This window comes from Oryzias latipes, chromosome 4 (assembly GCF_053564925.1).
Source record: "Oryzias latipes strain Hd-rR chromosome 4, Olatipes_Hd-rR_3.1".
NCBI lineage: Eukaryota > Metazoa > Chordata > Actinopteri > Beloniformes > Adrianichthyidae > Oryzias > Oryzias latipes.
The window spans coordinates 32175816-32187877 of NC_136240.1; the positions used below are offsets into that span (position 1 = coordinate 32175816).

A 12062-nucleotide genomic window follows, 5' to 3' on the forward strand; every position below is an offset into this window, starting at 1 on the left:
AGAACAGATTTCATTAGAATTTGGTTCCAGTTTTTTTGTGCAATATGAATGGTAGACTGTTGATAACAGCTTATGTTTAGTTCCTCTTAACAGTGACATTGGTGACCAAACAGTGACTGATATTGGAACCACAATGCTCAATTTGTTTCTGCATGTCATCATCAACACAGCAGCTCTCATTGCCGGATGCAGTCAGAGTTTATAGGTTCTTTATTGGTCCAACCTCAAAAGTCTGAAATGTCCAGTTCAGTCTACTCCTTTTTTGAGAAAAGTGTGGGTAGAATTTATTAAGCAAGGGCTGCTCAGTGGTGCAGCGGTTAACACTCTCACCTAACAGTGAGAAGGCCTCTGTTTGAATCTCATTTGGGACCTTTCTGTGTGGAGTTTGCATGTTCCACTTGTGCCTGGGTGAGCTTTCTCTGGGCACCCCGATTTCCTCACATAGTCCAAAAACATGCTTGATAGGTTGGTTGGTGTCTCTAAATTGTCCCGTGTGTGAGTGTGTGTGTCATGCAGTAAACTGGCAACCTGTGCACGGTGTACCCTCCCTTCTCCTAGCAATAGCTGGGTTGGCTCCAGCAACCCTGTGACCCTGAAAAGGATCCAGCGGGTTCTGACGATGGTTGGATTTCTTATCCAAAGCTCAAAACTTCTGTCTTTTATTTTCAATTTTTCACCAGGTACTAACTGTGAGGCTCATTTGAAAATCTCAGTCAAGGTGTTTGGCAGTCTATTGATCTGTTTTTGGAAACGTATATTACCCATCCCTCCATTTTCTATCCATTTTCCAACGCTCCTCCGGGACCGGATGAACCCAGATTCCCGCATCCACATGCGCGTCTCCTCGTACGTCCCCAACTCTTACTTGACATCCATTGTAATTGACGCCCCTTATCCAGAGCACTACAGTGCACCTCTCCACCTTCACATACTTGAACTATATAAGAAAAGCATAAACGGGCCCACTGACATCTGACCATCCATTCATTCCAACGTACATTTCAGGCCTAAGTGCTGTGTTTGGTCATGTTGGCCAGCTTGCAGAGGCGGTCAAGAGCACACTTCAGTGAAGTCTGGCACACTTCACACCAGATGTGATCAGTAAATGCAATGGAGTGCAGTTCTCCAGCCATTATATATTGCATTTTGAGTGTTAACCAATCCCAACAGCTTAGTGTGAATCCTAATTGTAGATAAGATCCTGCTCTACAAACAACCAAAAATGGAAAATGTGAAAAACCCTTTTATTTCCGTAAGACTTCCTTTATGTTTTGGAGAGGGCTCCGGATCATTATGGAAGTGCTGACCTGGGATAAGTCCGACTAGAACAGCTGTGGTCCAGCACGGTTTGGTTGGAATTGCCTGGTGTGAAAAGGCCCTCATGTATATGGAGCATTTGAGAGTGATAGGAGGAGTCCAACGTGCCTTCACACTGCGTGCACCAGCCCTCGCACCAACACAGAGAGGGAGCTTTAGATGCTCATTAAAGCGTTCTAAAGTGGAAAGCTACACATTCCTGCGTGTTTCCTTACCAACAGACGGGTGCAGACCTTTGGCACAGACTCTCTCCTGGCTTCACTCCCTCTTTCCCTTTTGGCTTTGTGTCCCTTTGCCTTTTTTATTTCCCTGAAACATCATCTCCACTTTTGCACGTTTTCTGTGTTCAGCGCCTCTACGATGTGAGGCTACAGGCTCACCTGCTGTCCGCCTTTCTCCGTGTCATCTGTTGTAAATACCGCTTAAAGACGTCAGTCAGCCTCATTACGGCTCCATCTCTGCTCACAACAACAATAACAACAACAACAAAAATGTTTTCATCTGCAGCTGCTTGTAAGAATACTCTGTCATGTGTGTGTTGATGGCGTTCGGTTAACAAGCCCACCACCACGCTCTATCAACAACTCCCTTTGTGTCCGTGCACGTTGTGTTTGTGTACATGCGTATGTGTGAAGGACAAACCAACAGAGAGGAGAATGTATAGCAGTGTGGTCTGTGGGCCAGTTGGATTGTATTTATATGGAATAAACAAAAGAGAGGAATGCTGGGGGAGGGGTGGGAGCCGAAGAGACACCTTAAAGAAAGAAAGGCGCAAACTCTGGCTGGATGCTACAAGAAAGCATCCAGCCAGATGACCTCTGACCCTGGCTGGCTGTAAATCTGTCCTCTCGTTCTACAGAGTTTTTTTCTTATGTTGTTTATTTGTTGTTTTGTGTGTGTGTGTGTGTGTGTGTGTGTGTGTGTGTGGAATAATAGGCCCAGATGAAACATGGGAGTCATTTGCTGAGGAAAATAAACCGGAAATGTTGTTTTATCAGAACATAAGTAAAATTTATTATGTTTGCATTAATGTGTATTTGTAAAAAATATGCATTCCTTCTTTCTGTTGATTTTTTTCCTAGATTTAAAACATGTGTTGCTGCTCTTCAAAAGTTAAACCATTGAGGCTCTGAAGATGTATAAACTACACAACAACCCTCATGAAGTGATACAGATGCGAAAGTTTTTTTTTTTTTGAAAGACTTTTCTCTGATGAAAAGTCTAATTTATAGTATTTTTAACAAGTTCTTGTGGCATTTTTCTGTTGATGGAGAACATAGATTAACCTCTAAAATTGCATTTCTGAGTATTTCTTTATTCACATTTTTGTGAATCTGGAGCAGACGAGAGCATGGTGTTTTAAAAATGATTGTATTTGTTTCATAGAAAAAAAAACTGGGCAGTCCACAAGCTCCCTGCTCTGCTCCATTCTGATGCATCTGTTTGCAGACAAACAGATCCATGAACGTCTTTGTTTTCCTCGCCTGAGCTAGAATCTGGATCTAAACTGTACAGCTTGATAGCTCCAATGCTGCTCGCCATTTTTGTTGCACCGATGTTGGCTCGTGTGTGTGACGGGCTGTAAGCTAGTGGGAGAGACTGTAAACAGAGAGCTCTCAGCAATGGGAATGGTACAGGGTGGCTCTGTAGCAGCGTTCCTGTCCACAAGTTAGAGACAAATTTCTGATAAACTGCCTCTCTGCAGAAACTATGTCGCTAAAAAAAATGATACAGGTTTATTGATTTTGGCAAAAACTGCATAATCATAGTTAAAAGACCACTGGGAATGGTTTTAAGACAGACTGTCATTGAGTGTCTGAGAGACAGCTTATGTCTCTGATTTACCATGATCCCTTATCAAAGGTGCATTGATGTCTGTGCTTGTTGTTTGTTTGGGATTTGCAGAAGTTGATTTAAGGATGACTGCACACCTGAAAACAAGCGCAAACAGCAGGATTTACAGTAAATGAGGATTCAGTGCTGTGCATTTTGCATTGAGGAGTTTAGACGGATAGATTCCATATGCAACCCAGTGGAAATAAAGATAGTTGTAGAAAATCAGAGAATCGCCTCAAAAGAACAACTGCAACCATTGGTGCATCAAATTAGGCCAGTTTCCATTTGCCTTATGATGTGCTAACTAAGGATTCAAACCGATTCATGTTTGATAAATCGCAGTATAGATGCTATATTGTTCCACTCCTCCCAATTTTTTGCACCTTCACATGGTATGTTTTGTAAGTCAAATAAGCTAAATGGACTGTGTGCATTATCTTTTTTTCATCCTCACTGCGTACATCTAGTAACTCAAATATACAACACATTTTTGTGAGTGTGACCAAGTTTAGACAGGTTTTTACACAGGCCAAAATGATCTGTCCTGTTGATTACCCAGATCAGATGTGTTTTGCCTATCAGATCCTGGAATCACCTGATCCAGGATAACCAGGACGAGGACAAACAAGATGGTGGATCTCCAGGACCAGAGATAGGCAGCCGCACTCCTGACTCTAGCAGCATCACTAAAACACTAGACGTGTCTTTTGACTTTCCTTACACCTTTCACAACTATTTTTCAACATCTTCGAATGAAGGGATGTAAACTTGGTTTGTGAGTGATGGATCAACAATTACTATGAAAGCTGCACGTCAGATGGAAGGAACAGATTTATGCTCTTTATGTACAGAAACCAATTGAGGTAAAAGCTGGTAGGAGCAGAGAAGCTGGAATGATGTCAAGAAAGCTTGAAGCTTTACCTTATCTGTTATATCACAAATGCTTCCAAGACTACAGAAGTCATCTTTATGCATATAGATAATCCTTTAAATGTTAGAAGTTGTTAAAATTTTACTTTTAAATAAATAAAATGAAAAGATCCCCAAAGAAGGCCACCAACCGAGACAAAGCTCTTTAAGGCTGCAGCTTCTCAGGAAAGCTTGATCTTGTTTGTCTTCCTGCTTCACAGGAACAAGTCAGCTTTGATTATTTACCTGCTAAAAAGAGAAGACTTTGTAAAGATTCCCTGGAGATTCCCTTTCTTCGGGTCATTTTACCTCAAAAACTAGAGATCTTTATGAGCAAGTCGGCAGGTAATGAAGACAAAGCGTGAAAGAGATCACATTTGAGAGAAACTCAACAAGGCGGTGTGGAGCGTGAGGACATGCATGTCGTGTCTGTTTGGGTTTTATGTGGCTTGGGTTTCTCTGGGTTAGATCATCATGTTGAGAAACTTACTTCAGTGCCACCGTGCTGGTTAAGGTTTAGTCATAAAACAGCTTTTAAGAGATCACAGACAACACATAAAAAGGGGAGCTTTCAAGAAGCTGGACAAGGATGTGATGAAACTCAGCAGTCATGATGGATGTTTTTAACATTTTCTAGATGATTCTTTTTGGGCTGCATGATGGAGAAGGTACCTCTGTCTTCACGTCGCAGTACAGTGAAAGCAGATTTTCCCACTTTGTGTGCCACCCTGTGATTAACCATCATAGGGGCATGACAGGATTCTCGTCAAAGGAAATTTTGACAGAATCCAGTGACATCATACTGACATCATGGGACATGGCAGGTTGGCAGCATTGAGTTGGGTTTCCCCACGTGCTGTTACACCACACTGCCATTCCGATGCTTGGAAACATTAAGCCTCGTGGTGCTTTTTTTCCACCAGCAGTGATGCCAGCAGGTCTTTACTGTTGTGAAGTGTAAAAACTCCTGAAAAAACATAACTGTGAAAAAAAAATAGTAGACATTCTGGGTTATCCAGATTCCCAACCAGCTGTGTTCAATTTAAATAAAATTTCTTGATGTGCAGCATTGTCTCTTTAAAATTTCTGACAAATTTCTAGTCTTTTTTTTAATTTATCGTATAAGTAAATAAACATAATGGAATTCAATATCTCTCATGCAAATGCACCCTGGCTGAAATTTGGAAGAATGCACATCCATGCAAGTTCAAAGAATAGTTCAAAGACAATATAATCATGTAAAATATCCAATGTCAGGCTTACTTCTATAACACAATACATTAACCAAGTTATTCAAAGTACTTTAGAGAAAACAAGGTAAATTGCAAGTAAGGTGACAACAATTACATATAAAGTCACAGAGTTCTGATGACAGACTTTTACCTCTCACATACCGATATAATTTTTTGTTTTTGGAGTTGAACATAGTCAGAGTAACTAACTAACATCATCAGGAAAACTGATCCAGATTTAAGCTTGGAAGATATGGAAAAATCAAATGAACAGAACATGAAAGTTAACATTTTGAGGGCAACAGCTGCCACAGGATTTGCTGGGTTTCTCTATTTCTTTATGCATGTTGTGACACCTCACATGATTTTGAAATTGACAAAAATCCTTTAGAGAATAACACTTTTCATAAAATAGTCGGATACTTAACCGTCTCAGACTCATCTCAACTCCGTCTCAAATTGTTCTTGGTTTGGTTTCAGTGTGAAATGAGAGGAAATGTGAAGCTTTTTGAACAGAAACTGTGACAGACTGGAAACAAAAATCAGACATTAAGGCATGTGACCCGGGGGCGTGGTGCTGCCAGGGCCTAGATGCTTAATGTGGAGAACACTGTGGGCAGAACTGTCAGCTGAACTGATTATCAGTGATTAACTTTAACCATATAAAGTCCACTACATCAAAAATTTGACAGAAATAAAAAAATAGAATAAAAAGAAATAAGATGTTTTATAAACCCTCTGATGAAGTCCAAAAAAAACCTTGCAAAATAGTATTATTTTTTAAATATAGAAAGTATCAATTATAAAACATTTTGTGATTTGGTAAGTTTTTTGTTTTTTTGCTCACAACAATATTAGTTTAAGGAGCAAAAATATTAAATGAGTATTCAGGGGAAAAAAAGAAAACTATTTACCTACTGTCTCAAATTTGATACACAGCATTGTGAAATAATGTAATAATTAATTATCAGCAATTAGCATCAATTCAATACAGAAGGGAGTCATTTAAAAATGAATGAGAATAGTTTAGTTATTATCACTGATTTTATTTTAGCCTTTTTGTCCCCCACCAAAAGTGTTTTTGAGATTTCATGGACGCAGTCATTTTGAAATGAGGAGGAAAAGTCTGTCTACTGCCCCTAGTGGAGTGATGATGAACTACAGGGGAGAAAACATGGACACCTATTGTATGCAATAGGTTTTCAAGGAAAGTTTAGATCAAGCTAATGAGATAGGGGTCTCAGAAATCCGTGTGACAAATATGATACAGTTGTTTATTTAGGGCTAAAGCAAAGGCGTTGTGTTTGTTTAAAAAGAATAAAAATCCCATGCCCCCCCCTGCAAAGAAGAAAATATGACAGTATGAGTTGGCTGCTGCTATGTGCAGGCAGCAGATTTGTTCAAGTGAAAGATGTCTGTTTTTACTAAGGTTGGATTCCGTACAGTGTGAATCGCTCAAACACAGAGCAGCCAAAGTTTGAGCAGTCAATCAAGCGAAGAGTTGGTGGTTGGTTCCTGGCTCCCACAGTCACAAGTCAAAGACAGTGAACCCTTAAATGGGTCCCTACAGGTATGTGAGTATTGGTGTGAGCAGGTGGGGAGATTAGAAAAAGTCCTTTGAGCACCAGTTTAGGTAGAAAAGCTTTATGTGTAGTCCATCAACCATTAAAGCTCATATTTAATTAAAAAAATACTTTAATTGTTGTTTTATGCCCACCTGTTTCAGCGGTTAACTGAATTGGGATTCCGTTTCATAGTCTTAAAAGTCTTAAAAGGTGTGCGTGTGAAATGAGAAGCAGTTTGGTGTTTCCAAAAAGAATTGACTTTGATTTTTCAAATTTTCTTTCAATTTTGGTTTGACTTACTTCAAGTTGTCCTGACCTTTAGGAGACCAGCCCGAGGGGATCAGCTGGTGGAGTTCAGGGCTGCAGCTTTCTGTCCTCTCATCTGTCACGGGAGTTGCTGCTCAACAGCACTGTCTCTTTTTCATACTTTTTATGTTTGTGACCGGGGTCTGGACGTCATGCAGAAGAGTTTAGGAGCCAGATTCATGCTTTTGTAATATATACAGTGTGCAGCTTAGCATAGTCTTTCTGAAATGTGTATGGCCCCTCGTGAAAAACATGAATAGGAACATATGCAGCTTTAAAACCTTCCCATGCCTTTTAGCATTTATGTTTCACTTCCAGATGTGCAAAATGCGGATTCCATAGGTACTAATGTAACGCCCACACTGTCATGCAGGTGTTTATACTGAACACCCATAGCAAGTCCAACGGTTTCTCTCCTCTTTGGTTCTGAGCACATGGCATCCGTGGTTGGAAAAAAGAACCGTCGATTTTCATGCGACCACAAGGCCGTTTTTAACTTTGAGCCAATCCCTTTTAAATGAGCTTTGGCTCAGAGAAGACGGCAGCAATTTTGGATCCTGTTCACATGCAGCTTCTTCTTTGCATGATGAAATTTTAAGCTGCATTTGGATGCATGGGGATCTGTGGTCCTGAAATGGGATTTCTGGAAGTGTTCTTGAGTCCATGGACTCATTTACATTTGTTTGTCTTTCGTTTGCTGCATGAGAAGCTAAACCAAATCAGTTTAAACCAAAGCAGAAAAGCTAAAAGGCATTCTCACTCGTGCTGGCCAGCCGGTGATAATTATTATCTAACCAGAATTCTGTTATGCGTACAAGTTTATACAGACTGTCTGGATTTCCTCAGATGGGTGACATTGGTTCCCTGACATTTACTGCGATATGAGCACAATGAAGGCAGAGGTTTGAGCTGCTGTAGTGCTCTACATGTAGCTCTTTAACATGAGGAAATTATTGCCATGTGAGTTTTTTGACATTTTTGTATAATTACTGGAGTAGCTCTGCAGGAAAGCTACTATTCTGAGTGCCTTTCCTGCTGCCTGCTTTATGTTGGATTTTTGTGGGCGATTTTGTTCTGCAGCACAAGTGAAGAAAGCTTTGTCCTTCATCTACATGTTTGTTTTTCCAGTAAGACAACAAAGGATGCAATAAAAAAAAAAGGCATAATTTTTGTTCTCTTTGACCGGCAGGTACAGCACTCATCGCCGTCATTTGTTCCATATGAGATAAAAGTTGGACTTTGCTGAGTAGCTGACCTCAAACTGACTTCTGGCAGAACTCTGGAATCACTGAACCTATTTATGTACACATGACTTTGTTTGTCTTGACTGCGGTCATGGTTACAATCTTGTAAAGCAAAATCACCTTGTACTGGCTTGTTGCTCTTTTCTTTGAAGGAAACGATGCAGCCGTGACAAGTTCTGACATTTTGGGGGCAGAGATGCTGGATGGAGGATCAGTTGGTGTCTGTGGTTTGTGTGGCGGAGCTTGGTCATTGACCTGATGGCAGCTCTAAATCAGTTCCTTGTGGAAGGAACGGAAGGAAGGAATGGACAGGTCAAGTGTAAAACTTTTTGGGCGTTCCTTGAGCTCGTCAACGGTGGTTCCTTATCATCTTCAGCACACCCATATCACATTACTTGCGTGGCCCCTGTTGGCATGCAGCACAGGGTGGAGAAAAAGACGGTGTCTGGAGGAAGCCGGGAATTAATTTCTGACGGACAGCGCTAATGTTTTTCAGGCCGGAGCCCCCGAAGCTACAAAGAGCTCTCCGTAACACGAACGCTGGGCGGCAGGCAGAGCGGCGAAGCCAGCCATCTGCTAACCAGACACATGGCCGTATGCGCACACAAATACAACACACAAGGGGTGCCAAACGGATCGATTAGCAGTCTAGGAGTGTGAGGGCCGCAGCAGGGGGTGGGGGAGACGCCCAGGGTCAAAAAGACGGTGTACTGTTTCAGCACATGCTAAATCAGTTACCATCTCCACACACATAAAGCCCCGACTCAGTGCCGCAGCCATTCCTCGTAATCCCCAAACAATCTGGCTCAATCTAGAGTATAAGTGGGGGTTTCTGGTTACTGTGACACTCAGCAGAGCAGACACTCGACATGTCACACCGAAACCCATCTCGGAGGAATGTTGCCTTTTAATTTTCCAAACCAACATTTGTTTATTTCCTGTTTCACGAGTCCTTTTACTCCAAGTGGGAGGAAAAGTCTTAATTTTTGTGGCTTGGAAAACCTTGAATGCCATCCTTTTTCCTGCGTTTTCCAGATGAGACCCATGTGTTTCTGAACTCTAGAAGGTTAAGTGGGTGAATTGGTGGGTTGTGATCCTCTGTGTTACAGGGTGTGGTTGTCCACGCTCTGCATTGGGTGACGGTACCCAGCTCCATGAGAGCCAAATCCTCCCCAGCGTAGCGCCTCGCTGCTGTTAGCACACTAATGCCTTCCCCAGGACTCCTCAAGGCCGGAGTCCCAACCCGATACCACACGTGTTACATAAGACACAGGTTTGCTCTCGTGTTTCTCAAAACACATCTGGGATTTAAATTTTCTGATTTGTCAACAAAATCCCCCCAAGGGGCTGATATTTGTCAAACTACTTGGGGGTGTTGGAACACAGTGGTGAGTTAGGCTCATAGATGCATTCTGTGTGTTCAGGCCACATATATAACCTTTTCCACACACACATTTTATGACTCCTGAGTCTCCTCCAGGCTCATCTGAGGCCTCTTGTGCTGGGGGGGGGGGGTTGTTTGGGCTTGGATTTGAAGATTTACGGGCCCTCCGTACATTGGCTGCTGTCGCTTTTTTTTTGACAGACATAAGCCACACTTCATGCAAATGCAAATATTTTAGAGCAACGGCCAAAGTAACCTTTGACTAAAAAGAAAATATCAAATAAACATTAATTGTTGACTTTGATTGAGCCTTTGGCTCTTTTAATTGATACAAGAAACAGATGAGAAATGATTGTTTATCACAACTGTGAGATAATATCACTCCCCCGGTGTATTCCCAGAATGCATTTTCTCAGTTAATGAGCATCTTTGCATTTTTAATCCCATCGAAACAGAGCTAATTAGCCATAGTACGTAAAGGAGCACATCTCCCCGATCAATAAAGTATCTTGCTTACCTGTTCATCATTACTCCACATTCGGGTGGAGATTATCACATGAAAGATTTCTGGTTTTGTCACCTAGAAGTAGGATTTCGCAAGAAAAACCTGAGGGTATAAACAAGATACAATTTTTCTTTACAACAGGTAAAGAGTTCCATGTTGGTGCTGGTGTGTTTGGCTTCCAGTCAGTCTTTTCACACTTTGTGTTTTCATTTGCACATTTTTATGCAGACACTGTCAAATCTCTGCTAATGTGTGACTACCCATCTTCTGTTCTTTCCCCGTTCATAGGAAATAACGCACTGTCTTCAAACTACCGTAACTCGTCGACCCTGTATGCAATTACTGTAAATGATTGTGTTATCGGTAAACTTGGTACTAAAGTGTTACATAATGGCACAAAGCTGGAAAAATGTAGGACATAGTGTCTGCAGAACTGCAGGAGTTCTCTACTAGTAGCTTACAGCCCCTTACAATCCCAACACACGATAAAGAGTTTCGGTACTTCAGAGAACATCAACACTAGAACTACAGCTTCAGTGATAAAGGGTTAAGCTTGTAGCTCTTTGTCACAATTGCTTGCCGCATCTACTGTTTTCAACCTTGTGTGTTTTTCTGCCATTTAGAGCAATGCGTAACGTTACTTTCCACTGTTTTTTTTTTTTTTTTTTTTTTTTTTTTTTTTTTTTTTTTAACTTGTCCTGTCCAACAGCTAGGCAAACAGATGAGAGCTGAGGGCCTCTTTCCACTGTTTAGCCTCAGTGCTGCTGTGCGAGGCTGTAACGGAGGCAAAACAAGTGCAGTGAGAACGCCAAACTTCCTAATAAAGCAGCTGTCACTCAGCTGATCCTGTGATGCCAGCCTGCTGTGTGGACGTTCTCACCGATCTGCTGCTGTGCTCTTCATTGTTTCCTGCAGGAAACATTGAAAGGGAAGAGCAGCACACAAGGTCGTCTTTTTCTGACAGTAGAGCATAAGTGCGGAGAAAAGCGCTCTCACATTTCAGCTGAAGTAGACACTGCAAAGTTCTTTTTTGGCCTTTAGACTTTTTTTCCTACCTGGTCAGACTGAAATCTACCTGACTGTGGCAAATTTGAAAACAGCTGAGTGACATTTTGCGTCTCTATTTCATCTCTTCCTTCGTTGGCAAAGCTCAGCTTTCTTTTCATAAACTCTGGATCAGGGTCTTGTGAGTCATTGCAGATTCTGCCATGTTTAATCGTGTCATAAATAATGATTATACTCTCTCTAAAAAAAAGACATCAGTCTAAACCAGAGGCACTTAACACTATGGAGATGCTGCAGAGTGCAAATGATGCCCTGCGAGGCTTAAGAAACACTTTTATACAAGTTTTTACTAGAAACAATTCATCTTAAAGTACAAAGCTAACTTGGAGTGATTTTTGGGGGTTCAGTTTGGAATTGAGTCTTTAAAATTGCTCGGTTGTTTGGGTCGTTTCTTCACCTCCCTTTTGTGGGTTAGTAATCAACTCTGGGGTTCTTATCTGGCCCGTGGATCAGCACATGGTAAACGGGTCCATGTGTCAGTGCCGTTTGACTGACAGCTTGTCACTTCCTCTTTGTCGTCAGCAGTGTACTGTTAGATATGATCTCTAAGATTCGGGACGGACTGCTTTTGATCTAACCTGAAGTTGCCAGTTTACTGCTTATGTGGACTTAAAGCAGTTGAATACTGGACAGGATATAGTTTAGCTGTGCAGCGGAGCGCCACTGTGCCTCATATGAAAATATGTCCTGTTAAATATG

At 41.5% G+C, this 12062-nt stretch overlaps 1 protein-coding gene across 1 annotated transcript in view; it reads left to right on the top strand.

Annotated features, from left to right (window-relative positions):
- prdm5 (PR domain containing 5) overlaps positions 1-12062 on the top strand; it is a 61196-nt gene that overhangs the window by 39188 nt on the left and 9946 nt on the right. The gene's annotated exons all lie outside the window — the stretch shown is intronic.